This window comes from Eumetopias jubatus, unplaced genomic scaffold (assembly GCF_037043125.1).
Source record: "Eumetopias jubatus isolate StellerSeaLion01/CBP00866 unplaced genomic scaffold, mEumJub1_p1.0 scaffold_4, whole genome shotgun sequence".
NCBI classification, from domain to species: domain Eukaryota; kingdom Metazoa; phylum Chordata; class Mammalia; order Carnivora; family Otariidae; genus Eumetopias; species Eumetopias jubatus.
This window is the reverse complement of record NW_028274810.1, coordinates 66,550,486-66,565,078: the sequence shown is the minus strand read 5'-3', so window position 1 is coordinate 66,565,078 and position 14,593 is coordinate 66,550,486. Positions and strand designations below refer to the sequence as shown.

Here is a 14,593-nt window from a genome sequence, read left to right as displayed (position 1 = left end):
CTGTTTCTTTGTATGTCTCTCTCTTTTTTGCCTATGTGCATGTGTTCTGTTTCTTAAATTCCACATATGAGTGAAATCATATGGCATTTGTCTTTCTCTGACTAACTTAATTTTGCTTAGCATAATACTCTCCAGCTCCATCTATATTGTTGCAAATGGCAAGATTTCATTCTTTTTATGGTTGAGTAATATTCTCTTATATATGTATACCACATCTTCTTTATCCATTCATCCTATTGATGGACACTGGGCTGTTTCCATAAATTGGCTATTGTAAATAATGCTGCTATAAACATTGGGGTGTGTGTATCCTTTTAAAGTAGTATTTTTGTATTCTTTGGGTAAATACCTCATAGTGCAATTGCTGGACTGTAGGGTAGTTCTATTTTTTAACTTTTTGAGAAACCTCCATACTGTTTCCAGAGTGGCTACACCAGTTTTCATTCCCACCAACAGTGCAAGAGGGTTCCCCTTCTTCCTCATCCTTGCCAACACCTGTAGTTTCTTGTGTTGTTGATTTTAGCCATTCTGACAGGTATGAGGTGATATCTCATTGTGGTTTTGGTTTGTATTTCTCTGATGTAGAATGTTCCCCTGCTTGTGCTCTCTCTCTCTTTCTGACACATAAATAAATAAAATCTTTAAAAAATTTTTGTTGTTGTTGTTATCAACATAAGATTTTCAACCCATGCATATATGGTCAATTAATTTATGACAAAGGAGCCAAGAATACACAATGGGGAAAGGAGAACCTCTTCAATAAATGATGTTGAGAAAACTGGACAGCCACATGCAAAATAATGAAACTGGACCACTACACTGTGCAAAAAATCAACTCAAAATGGATTAAAGATTTGAATGTAAGAACTGAAACCATAAAACTCCTGGAAGATAACATAGGTAGTAAATTCCATGATTTTGGTCTTGGCAATGCTTTCTTGGATCTGGCACCAAAAACAAAGACAGGGGCACCTGGGTGGCTCAGTTGGTTAAGTGTCTGACTTGATTTCAACTCAAGTCATGCTACTAGGGTCATGAGATCAAGCCCCATATTGGGTTCCATACTAACCTCAGTGTCTGCTTGAGATTTTCCCTCTTTGCCCCTCCCCTGGCTCACACTTTCCACATAAGTAAATAAGTAAATAAGTAAGTAAGTAAATAAATAAATAAATACAAATAAATCTTTTTAAAAAGGCAAAGGCAACAAAAGAAAAAAAAAACAAGTGGGATGACATCAAACTAAAAAGCTTCTGCACAATGAAGGAAATCATCAACAAAATTAAAAGGCAACCTACCAAAGGTGAGAAAATATTTGCTATTAATAGATCTGATAAGGTGTTAATATCCAAAATATATGAAGAAGTCATACAGCTCAATAGCAGAAAGAGAAGAAAACAGATCTGATTTAAAAATGGGCAGAGGCTGGACCAGGTTGCATTCTTACCAACACTGTAAGAGGGTTCTCCTTTCTCTGCATTCTCACCAACATCTGTCATTTCCTGACTTGTTAATTTTAGCCTTTCTGACTGGTATGAGGTGGTATCTCATTGTGGTTTTGATTTGTATTTCCCTGATGCCAATTGATGTTGAGCATTTTTTCATGTGTCTGTTGGCCATTTATATGTCTTCTTTGGAGAAATGTCTGTTCATATCTTCTGCCCATTTCTTGACTGGATTATTTGTCTTTTGGGTGTTGAGTTTAATAAACAGTACGGAGGTTCCTCAAGAAGTTGAAAATGGAGCTACCCTATGACCCAGCAATTGCACTACTAGGTATTTACCCCAAAGATACAAATGTAGTGATCAAAGGGGCACTTGCACCCCAATGTATATAACAGCAATGTCAACAATAGCCATACTGTGGAAAGAGCCCACATGTCCGTCGACAGATGAATGGATAAAGAAGATGTGTTTTATATATATAATAAAATGCTACTCAGCCATCAAAAAGGATGAAATCTTACCATTTACATCAACATGAATGGAACTGGAGGGTATTGAGCGAAATAAGTCAATCAGAGAAAATCAATTATATGGTTTCACTCATATGTGGACTATAAGAAACAGTGCAGAGGGGGCGCATGCTCGGCGGCCTCCAAGCGGAGGTTGTTTGGCCGGGATCAGGGTCCCCGTCCATGCTCAAGGCAAGATGTTGAAGCGCAGCATGGAAAACCGGGACGCTCAAACCAGACAACTGCAAGATGCTGTCACAAATGTGGAGAAGCATTTCCGAGAGCTGTGCCAAATCTTTGCTGCTTTTCTTTGCAGAAAACTGCCAGACTGCGAGACAAAGCAGGCCTACTGGTGAATGAAATCAATGTGTATGCCCCTACAGAGACCCCAAATTTAAAGCAGGGCCTGAAAAACTTTGCTGATGAGTTTGCCAAACTTGAGGATTATCGACAAGCAGAGGTTGAAAGACTTGAAGCCAAAGTAGTTGAAACTTTGAAAGCTTATGGAACCATTGTAAAAATGAAATAAGATGACCTCAAACAACATTAACAGCAAGGAACCAAGAAGCTAAACAGTTAACTCAGTTAGAAAGAACACGTCAGCGAAACCCATCAGATCGACATGTTATTTCACAGGCAGAAACTGAATTGCAGAGAGCTACAATGGATGCTACCTGAACAACTCGTCATCTGGAGGAAACTACTGACAATTTTGAAAAGCAGAATATAAAGGATATAAAGACTATATTTTCAGAATTTATCACTATTGAAATGTTATTTCATGGCAAAGCTTTAGAGGTCTACACTGCTGCCTACCAAAACATACAAAAGATTGATGAAGAAGATTTGGAGGTTTTCCGAAATTCTCTGTATCCACCAGATTATGCATCCCGTTTAGATATCGTAAGAGCAAATTCAAAGTCGCCTCTTCAAAGATCACTCTCAGTTAAGTGTATATCTGGAACAGGACAGGTATCTACCTGTCGACTAAGAAAGGATCAACAGGCAGAAGATGATGATGAAGAGGATGAAGACTTAGATGTTACCAAAGAAGAAAATTAATTTTCTTAAGTAACCTTCACCTTTCAGTTTTCATTTTAAATCACTTGGAATCCAGAATTACTACACTGTAAAACTTTATACTGGCTTCATACACGTTAAACCTCAAAATGAAATCCTACTGGAAAGGAAAATGAAAATTAAATTTGTGCTGACCAAAAATGAAGGTTTTAAAAAATATTACACACCAGTCATTTCAACATCCTATCCAACAGTATGTGATTTTTGTATAGGTTCCATTTAAAAAAATTATGTATTTCAAAAGTATTTCATATTAATGCACTATACATAGTTGTGATTGCAGTATAAGTAGATGACAAAAAAATGAGATCTAACAATTTGACTTGCTTCTTTTGCTTTCATTGCCAAAAAAGGGTCTTTAGTCATTCTGATTAAATATGAATTCTATTCCATAAAGCTTTAATAAAAAAGACAAGGGTTTTTTTTTCTTTCCTTTTTTTCACTTTTACTACAACCTTAAGTTTCATTGTTTGATAATTTACTTTTCAACAAGAGTGTTATGACTTCTGATTAAAGGTAATGGGACACTAGGGTATCAGTGTCTTAAATTTTAGATTAAAATTTAGCATAAATTTTAGATTCAGAAAGAAAGCTACATTCAGCCTGATTCTGGTTTTAAAATGAAAATGATTATCATACTAAGGAATTATACATGAAACTACAACTTTTGTAAAGCTGTAATCTGGTGGAATGTTGCCTAAGAAAACATCATGGAAAACCAAAAACCATTAAAAGTATAAAAATTTTACCAAACCACCATCTAATTAATGAAAGAGGATATAGTTACTTTTATTCCTGAAAATAATCAATTTAATCAGAGTCTTTCAGTACGTCCATTTGTTTCTTTGGATGGGGATTGTACTTTTGATATTTCATGGATACCAGTCAGGCATATAAAAATTATGAAATTTATAAAATCATTTGGGATAACCACAAAAAACAATTATTCATAACAGACAAATAAAGACTTTCTAGAAAGAAAAAAAAAGAAACAGTGCAGAGGGTCAAAAGGGAAGGGAGGGAAATCTGAATGGGAAGAAATCAGAGAGGAAGACAAACCATGAGAGACTCTTAACTGTAGGAAACAAACTGAGGGTTGCTGGAGGGGAGTTGGGTGGGGGAATGGGATAACTGGGTGATGGGCATTAAGGAGGGCACATGATGTGATGAACACTGGGTGTTACATGCAACTGATGAATAACTGAACACTACATCTGAACTAATGATGTACTATATGTTAGCTATTTAAATCTAAATAAAAAAATAAATGTGTGCTGGATAGGCAAAGTATTAAAAAAATGGGCAGAGGATCTGAGTAGACATTTTTACAAAGAAGACATGGATGGCCAACAGATACATGAAAATGTGCTCAACATGACTAATCTTCAAGGAAATGCAAATCAAAACCACAATGAGATATCACTTCACAGCTGTTAGAATGACTATTATCAAAAAGACAAAAATAACAAGTGCTGGTGAGGATGTAGAGAAAAGGGAACCCTTGTGTACTGTTGGTGGAAATGCAAAATTGGTGCAGTCATTATGTAAAACAATATAGAGGCTCTTCAAAAAAATTAAAAAGAATTACCATATGATCCAGCAATTCCACTTCTGGGTATTTATCCAAAGGAAATGAAAACACTAACTTGAAAAGACATATGCACCCCCATGTTCACTGCAGCATTATTTAAAATAGCCAAGATACGGAAATAAACCTAGTGTCCATTGATGGATGAATGGATAGATAGATAGATAGATAGCCAATGGATATATATATGTGTGTGTGTATATATATATGTATATATATACATATATATATACACACAATGGAATGTTATTCAGCCATAAAAAGGAAATTTTCCCATTTGCAATGATATGGATGGACCTTGAGTAAATTATGGTAACTGAGGTAAGTCAGACAGAGAAAGACAAAACCATTAATCTCACTTACATGTGGAATCTAAATTAACAAATGAACAAACAAAAACTAAGCTCATAGTATTAAGGAGGGCATATGTGGTGTTGAGCACTGAGTGTTACATGCAACTAGTGAATTGTTGAATACTACTTCAAAAACTAATGATGACTATATGTCGGCTAATTGAACATAATAATAATTTTTTTTAAAAAGCCAATGCATTTTGATTTATAAGAGCCAAGTATGATTAATAAATAAAAATAAAATGTTCCTGGAAAAAAAAAAAACCCAAAAAACAAAAAACAAAAAAAACCAAGCTCATAGATACAGAGAACAGATTGGTGGTTACTAGAGGTGGGGGTGGGTGAAATGTGTGTAAGTGGTCAAAGGGTACAAAGTTTTCAGTTATAAGATAAATAAGTCCTGGAGATGTGATGTACAGCATGGTGACTATAGTTAACAATACTGTATTGTATATTTGAAAGTTGCTAAGAGAGATCTTAAAAGTTCTTATCACAGGAAAAAAATTGTAACTATGTGGTGATGGATGCTAATTATATTTATTGTGGTAATCATTTCACAATATATACAAATGTCAAATCGTTATGTTGTATACATGAAACTAATATAATGCTATATGTGTATTATATTTCAAAAATAAAAGATTTTCACTGTCCGGGGGTGCCTGTGTGGCTCAGTCCTGGGATCGAGCCCCGCATCAGCCTCCCTGCTCGGTGGGAAGCCTGCTTCTTCCTCTCCCACTCCCCCTGCTTGTGTTCCCTCTCTCACTGTCTCTCTCTCTGTGTCAGAAAATAAATTAAATCTTAAAAAAAAAAAGATATTCACTGTCCATATTTATTTTCTGGCCATTATGATTATTTATTTCATTTTCTGATTTTTACTAAAAACAATTTTGTTACCTAGAGGAGAAATATGTTAATAAAATGACCCAATTCTTGTGTCAAATACACTAATTCACCACTGCTTATAGTAATAACAATTTAATATTTTAAGAATGAGGTTAAGGGGCACCTGGGTGGCTCAGTCGGTTAAGCATCTCCCTTTGGCTCAGGTCCTGGGACTGAGCCCCATATCGGGCTCCCTGCTCAGCGAAGAGCCTCTTTCTCCCTCTCCTACCCACTCGTGCTCTCTCGCTATCTCTGTCGCTATCTCTCTCTCTCAAATAAATAAAATCTTAAAAAAAAAAGAATGAGGTTGAGAATGTTCTCCTTTCTTGAACACTCCATATCTCTATATATGGCACTTAAGTTTTTATATTTTACTGAATCATTCACCAATTTGTATATCTTACAAAATTACAAATTGTCTTATCTCTCCAAATAGACTAAATTCCATGAGGGCAGTTCATGTACTAGGAAATCAATCAATAAATATAAGTGTAAAAAATATTCTCACTGCATCCCAACTAGACTAAAAACTGAGTTTGATTTTGAAATGGAAAAAGGTTAGGCACTGAAATGTAATTATTCCAAATTTAGATGTTCATGTTCTGAGGTAACACCATTCTTAATTAGAAAAAAAATATAATAATGGCATTCTCCTCCTCTGTAGCAGATGTCTTTGGTACTACCCATATCACATACCCACAGCCCATCTCTGACGTTAGCCATATCTACGAGGTCATCCCAAATCACTTCACATTTCCCTTGTCCTATTCAAATATTTTCCTATATTCTTCCCTAGGGCCCTCTCCAGACATCATGAGAGCTTGCTTAGCCCATTTGACAAGCACAACCCAGATGAGTGGGGGGATTTAACCTCTTCTGGGGCAACTTGTAATTGATAGGATGTGGGGTTCATGGATAAAATGCTCCAGCTTCTTTAAAGTGGATTACAAAAACTCAACATGCCCTTATATTTCCTCCTTTCCTATTTCACTTTATTTGTTCCCTCCCTGCTGGTTCCTGGGATGACCTCCTAAATAAACTACCTGCCTCCTAAATAAACGGCCTGCATCCAAGACCATGTCTATGACTCTGCTTTCAGAGAAACACAAATTGAAAATATATTCAACCACTATATTCCAATAACCTTACAGATTTTGCAGTTCTGTGAAAAGGGCAAGCTCTTTCTTGCCTCAGGGTTTTTGTACATGCTATTCCTTCTACTTTTTGTGCAATTTTCCCACCTCATCAGTCAGGTATCAACTTAAATATCACTTCATGAGGAAACCTTTCCTGACTCCATAAAGCAGCTTAGATGGCCCCTTGTTTAATGCTTTTATCAACCAGTACTTTTCTTTAGTGAGTCTTATTATAACTGTACTTGAATATTTATTTGGATAATTTTATGTTTAAAGTTGGTTTTCTGAGTCAGGCTGTAAGCTCCATGAGATCAGGGATGATGTCTGTTCATAGTAGTAGGCTCAGCATCTAGTAAAAAGTCTGGAATCCTGTGAGTAGTCAACAAATATGTACTTAGTGCCTATCATTGGTTGAGCACTTTTCCAGACTCTAGGAATAAAGAAGAAACCAGACAAAAATTCTACCCTTGTTCTATGAGGGAGAACCAAGACGAAAACCAAAATATACAAATAAAATCTGTGGTATGCTAGAAGATGATAAGTGCTCTGAGGAAAACAGCAAAGGAAAAGGAAGTATTGAGGGAGTTGCAATTTTAAATAGGGTGATCATAGAGGGAATCAATAGGTAAAATTTGAGAAAACATCTAAAAGGTATAAGCCATATTGCTATCTGGGTTAAGAGTGTTCTTAAGCTTTCCCAGGCAGAGGGAAAATAAGTGAAAAGGCCCTCAGGAAAGAGCATGTCTGTCATGGGCATATTCAGAGAACAGTAATGAAGCAAATATTGAAGAATTAGCAGAGCGAGTGAGGGGAAAATAGAGATGACATCAGAGGTACTGGGGTATAGTGAGGCAGATAATGTATGATCTTGGAGACTACTGTCAGGACCCTTACTTTTACCCTGAGTGAGATGAGAAGAAGCCATTAAAGATTTGAGCAGAGAAATAAAATGATCTGACTTCTATTTTAAAACTATGACTGTGGCTGCTATGTTGAGAAGTAGGACAAAGACAAGGATAGAAACAGAGAGACCAGTTAGGATGCTGTTGCAATAATCTAGGCAGGAGAGATAACTTGAACCAGAATGGTAGCAGTGGAGATAGTGATAAACAGTAAAATTTTGAATATGTTTTAAAGAAAGAGCCAGTACAATTTGCCTCAAAGGTTTTAAGTTTAAACAAATAGAACGGAGATCGGAAAAACTGTAAGAAAAATAAGTTTGTGAGTGAGATGTAAAATATGAGACTCCTATTATATATCCAAATAGATATGATGAGTAGGCAATTGAATATACAGAAGTTTGGAGTTCAGAGAAGACTTTGCTGGAGTTATAAATTTGGAAATTTTCCACACATTGATGATATTAAAGCCATTAGACTGGATGAAATACCTGAAAGTGTAAGGTTAGATGGAATAAAGAGGAAGTAAAATGTTTGAGCCATGGGACTTCCAAATATTTAGAGGTCAGAGAAATTAAGAGAAACCAGCAATGGGAACTGAAAAGATGTTGTCACACAGAAACCAGGAGAGTGTGGAGGGAGCTATGGAGGTTCTCTTATGATTGCTTCAATTTCTATTTTTTAAAATTTTTTAAGAGATCAAAGCTGAGTAAGATCTCTTTCTTCCTTTTTTTAAAGATTTTATTTATTAATTTGTCAGAAACAGAACAAGCAGAGGGAGTGGCAGGCAAAGGGAGAAGCTGGCTCCCCGCTGAGCAGGAAGCCCGAAGTGGGACTTGATCCTAGGACCCTGGGATCATGACCTGAGCTGAAGGCAGACGCTTAACCGACTGAGCCACCCAAGTGTCCCTGATTGCTTCAAATTTTAAAGTAAAATAGGAAGTAAAATTATTAGAAGAAAATGTTAAAGAGGGAGGAGGAATAGGAGATCTGAGGAAACAGGTAGAAATAGTTTTCTAGGAGAATGGAAGAGTAAAAACTGCAGGTAATATGATTTCTGAGCACCATCAAGGTTATTGATTCCTGATTATGAATTTAAAATAAGAATAATCAGTATAGTTGTATGGTTTTTCTCCAGTCACATTTAGCATGGTGAGTGTAATAAAAAGGTATAAAGAGAGTTGAATTTAACAAGTTTTGTCACAGGAATATGACAAAATGAGAGAGAAGCAAGTGGGTTGAAGATGTGTGGAAAGGAAGAATTGTAATCATTGGCCATGGAATTTAAATTAGGTAAGAAAAGTGTGAGATTGTGAGATCATAAGTGGATGAATGATAATTAAAAGGTCACAGAAACAATAAATTATAAGTCTCAGGAGGCTTTAAGACTTATTAGAGTTACTACCCTAGAGGGAGTGAGTGGAAAGACAAATGATGGTTGGAGAGTAGGATGCTTGGAATTGAGATTATAGGAAGATTAATAGTTACAGGTAAGACAAGGTCTAGAGTACTATTATGGTAGTGAGTGGTAGAGGTAGGTTGGAAAAGGAGTCAGATAATGAAATATACATAGTCTAATGGAAATACAGTTTCAGGTAAGAGGGATGACCTATGTGACCTGGGCTTGTTATAACAATTGATACAAACAGGGACAAATGGCATCACAAGATTGTTTCTCATGGTCCCGAGGAAGAAGTTTGTGGTAAAGTAGTGAATATTGCAAGAGGGAAGAAATCCTGCCAAAGGCTGAGAGTTTTGTGCCACACCTCAAATTCTGGCAGAGGTATTAAAATATTCAGAGGGTCCCTGAATAACAAAATTTAACAATTATTGAATGTCAAGGCACTGAACTCAGAATAAATGTAAGAAAATTTTGTGCCCAACTTACTGAAGTTTGACTTCAATTCTTGCCACTGCTCTGAAGAATGCCAGTGAACCTGCTTGGGTTTTCTTGAGAGAGACTCCATACAGGACTGATTGGAGGGTGAGGTGACTTCACTAGATAGGTGAACTGTTAGAAACTAAGGTTGAGGGTGCCTGGGTGGCTCAGTCGTTAAGTGTCTGCCTTCGGCTCAGGTCATGATCCCAGGGTTCTGGGATCGAGCCCTGCATCGGGCTCCCTGCTTGGCGGGAAGCCTGCTTCTCATTCTCCCACTCCCCCTGCTTGTGTTCCTGCTCTCGCTATCTTTCTCTCTCTGTCAAATGAATAAATAAAATCTTTAAAAAAAAAAAGAAACTAAGGTTGAGGGGAGTTGTAACTAATAAGCTGGGAGAGTAATTGGCTATTGCTGAGAGGATCCCTAGGAATTGAAAGGAAGGGTCTTGAAAAAGCCCACAAATGTACTTTATGAAAGAGAGAGCCACTAATTATGCAACTGCCATAAAGAAGACCCTGAAGGCAGATTATAACTTCCCAGTTAAGTGAGATTTTTCTGCCTCTTCTCTCTCCTCCCTCTCCCTTGTTCCAATCCAGATATACCCTAGTGAATAGGGAAGGAGGAGTGAAAGAGCAAGGTGGTAAAGTAGAACAGAAGTCAATTACGTTACTCTCCCCAACACAGGGTTTTACATCTGTCACAGATCAAGTTGGATAAAGGAGAAGTCTAAGCTGTGTGCAAGTTTGAAGTAGGAGAGTTTGGACTGGACATTTTTAGTTTCAAACAAAAGACTTCATTTATTGGACCAGGTGGATTTTTTTTTTTTTAATTACTGAGAGTAACCCGAAAAGCTATGGAACTTCCTGAGATGTCATCCAAGGATGGAAAAGAAAAAGTTGAGAATAGTCTTGAAGGAATCAGGGGGAAATAATAAAATTACTTTCTGGTAGCACTATATCAGGTCCAGGTTGTTAGTAAAGAGGCTACAATTATAAGGTGGAATATGATAAGTGACACAGGAAAAGAAGAAAAGTTATTTGAGAGTTGAGTGAAAAAAAGAACCTAGGAAGTAAAATGGAGGGGCAGCATTTAAGCAGGACTTGAAAATAACATTGGATACTTCAGAGTGGATAGAATTTAAAGGTTTTATTTATTGATTTGTCAGAGAGAGAAAGAGAGCATGCACAAGCTGGGGGAGTGGCAGGCAGAGGGAGAAGCAGGCTCCTTGCTGAGCAAGGAGCCCGATGCAGGACTTGATCCCAGGATCCTGGGATCATGACCTGAGCTGAAGGCAGACGCTTAACCAGGTGTCCCAAGTGGATAGAATTTAAAGCTGAGAAGGAAAGACTACTAACTTACAAGTTATATTCACCTGTGTTCCCTAGAAAACAAATCCTGAGGCAAAGCTGAATTATTAATTTAAGACTGAGAAAAAAGAGGGGCACGTGGGTGGCTCAGTCCGGTAAGCATCTGATGCTTGACTTCAGCTCTGTGCTCAATGGGGAGTCTGCTGGGATTCTCTCTCTTCCTCTGCCCCTCCCCTGCTCATGCATGCTCACTCTCTCACTCTCTCTAAAATAAATAAGTAAATCTTAAAAAAAAAAAAAGACTGAGGAAAAAGGGCAGTGAGGTAGGGAAAAGTTGGTAGCAAATACAATGTATTACATTGCTAAGCTGGCCATTACTTCTCAAAGTTAGACAGCCAGAAATTTATCCAAACGGTATCTCCAGACAGGTTACACAGAAACACCAGACCCAGTGAAGTCTATTGGAGCAGAATGGAAAGAGAACCTACTGGCTGGACACTCCTTTGTCCTGTCCCCATTGTCAAAGTTTTCCCCCGAGAGAGTTAACTACCCTATACTTTCCAGTCATTTGGCCTCTCCTATACTTTCTAGGTAAGCAAGATCTCATACTCTATGGCATGATCCTTCACTTGAGTTTGGAATTTGTGGATGGAGAAGGAGACTTCAAGATTCAGTTGTGAAACAAACTTCAAGATTCAGTTGTGAAACAACTTGGATCCATTGCAGTCTGTATAATTGACCAAACAGGCAGTAGCAAGGGCTGACCAAGCAGCTGAGGGCCAGGAAGTCTAGTGGAAAATCCGAGGCAATGCATAGAAAGTGCCAAATATACTCCCGAATCTGTAACTGTGGCCTACATATTCCCACTTGGATTGTCTACTGGCATTTTAATCTCAACATGTCTAAAATAGGTTTAAAACTTTTTTATTATGATATATTACATATCCATAGAAAATTGGGGGAAAAAAAGCCACAGAGGGAGAGAATATATTTGCAATACATAAAACTTACAAAGGACCCATTCTAGAAGAATATATAAAAAACTCCTTTAAATCATTAAAAAGTAGGAGTGCCTGGGTGGTCAGTTGGTTAAGTGACTGACTCTTGGTTTCAGCTCAGGTCGTGATCTCAGGGTCATGAGATCTAGTCCCACGTTGGTCTCTGCACTTAGCGCAGAGTCTGCTTGGGACTCTCTCTCCTCCCTCTGCCCCATCTCCCTGCTCTCTCTCTCTCAATCTCTCTCTAAAATAAATAAATAAATGAATAAATCTTTTTGAAAAGTAGATAACTCAGTAGAAAAAAGGGGCAAAAGATGTAACATATATTTCACAAAAAGGAAAATCCAATGTCCATAAATACATGAAAACAGTTCGACTTAATTCATAACCTGGAAAATTCTCTTTAAATCATGATAATTCCACTTGTGGATAGGATACAGTGGGAAAGATAAACCAATGTTCCGCTGTAACAAATATATAAATTCCAAAAATATTTTTAAATACATCAGTTTTCATTTAGATGAATTAAACTTTTAATGGGAAGAGTCCTCTCCAGATAAGTTGATAACAGCCAACAGTTTTCTTCCTCATTATATTTGCTAATTCTAAACACTGAGAAATTGGGCTTGGCCTAGTTAGAGGGACTCCCCTGGAAGAAAAAAGAAGCAGAAAAGCATTTGACAACCACACTGGCTAGCATGATGGATTGGAATTTAAAGGTACACCAAATAGGAAAAAAAAGAGAGAGAGAAAGAGAAGGAAATAAACCATAAGAACTTTTTTTTTTTTAAGATTTTGTTTATTTATTTGTCAGAGAGAGAGAGAGAGCAAGCACCAGCAGGGGGAGTGGCAGGCAGAGGGAGAAGCAGGCTACCCTCTGAGCAAGGAGGTGGATATGGGACTTGATCCCAGGGCCTTGGGATCATGACCTGAGCCAAAGGTAGATGCTTAACCAACTGAGCCACCCAGATGTCCCACCATAAGAGAGTCTTAATGAAAGAGAACAAACTGAGGGTTGATGGGGGGATGGGCTAAATGGGTGATGAGTATTAAGGAGGGCACTTGTTATGGTGAGCACTAGGTGTTATATGTAAGTGATGAATCACTAAATTCTACTCCTTAAACCAATATTACACTATGTTAATGCTTAGAATTTAAATAAAAATTTGGAAAACAAAATAGAGGTACCCTAAATATGGAGCCAGTTTATCATATGGGACATTTTCTAACTGAGTAGAGCAGGTAGCTGGAGGGCCTGGGCCAGGGAGCAAAAGTGAAATTGCATGGGGCAGGAAGACAAAGAGTCTTGCTAAAGTAAATAGGCCTGCAACAAACACACAGCAGTTCTCCCTCCCAATAAATTGGCCAGATTTCATATTTGTATGAAAAGAGAAGAAAAGATTAATTTTAAAATGTAAAAATTTCCAAAGAAATTTTGCAAGCTGAGGAGACAGAGACTCACCAGTCTTTCAGTCAAAAGTCTGGAATGGTCACACTGAAGGATGGGGCTGGGCTGAAAAGGTAGAGTGAAATCTCTTGTGGTTTCATGTTGTTCAAACCTCTGAATGAATGTCCAGTAGTGTGTTAGGCTTCTCCCACAGTAGGTCAGTCTGCAGACTTACTAAAATTCCAATTAAAAGCTTAGAGGCCCCTTCTAAGGATCAGGGATAAATCAGAGATGTACTGAGTTTCACTATAAGTATAATTCAGCTTTCACCTAGTTCATTTCCAAATTGTACTGAAGTGATCTTTACCTTAATTCATTTATTTAGCAGAGAAAAGAGTGAACTATCCCTGGGAGAAAATAACATCACCAGTACTCTCTATGGTCACATTATACAAAATGTCTGCATATAATTAAAAATTACAATACACATTAAGAGAAAAAATGACACCAATAATCAAGATAAAAAGCAAACAAAGCCAGAACCACAGATGATACATATGTTGGAAATAGTAGATAAGGACTTTAAAATCACTATTAACAAATATGGTTTTAAAACTTGAAGAGAGGGCACCCGAGTGGCTCAGTTGGTTAAGTGACTGCCTTCGGCTCAGGTCATGATCTGGAGTCCCTGGATCGAGTTCCGCATCGGGCTCCCTGCTTGGCAGGGAGTCTGCTTCTCCCTCTGACCCTCTCCCACTCATGTGCTCTCTCTCTCTCTCTCTCTCTCAAATAAATAAAATCTTTAAAAAAAACTTGAAGAGATTTTTATTTTATTTTATTTTAGAAGATTTTATTTTTAGGTAATCTCTACATCCAATGCGGGGTTCAAACTTAAAACCTCAAGATCAAGAGTCACACACTCTTACATCAATGGAACACAGTGGAAAACCCAGAAATGAACCCATGACACTATGGTCAAATAATCTTCAACAAAGCAAGAAAAAATATCCAATGGAAAAGAGATAGTCTCTTCAACAAATTGTATGAGGAAAACTGAACAGCCACAAGCAAAACAATGAAACTGGGTTACTTTCTTACACCACACACAAAAATAAATTCAAAATGGATGAA

At 37.3% G+C, this 14,593-nt stretch overlaps 1 pseudogene; it reads left to right on the top strand.

Moving 5' to 3' along the window:
• Positions 1 to 2,149: 2,149 nt before the first annotated feature.
• On the top strand, positions 2,150 to 3,014 carry LOC114212017 (CBY1-interacting BAR domain-containing protein 1 pseudogene; annotated as a pseudogene).
• The last annotated feature ends 11,579 nt before the right edge of the window (positions 3,015 to 14,593 follow it).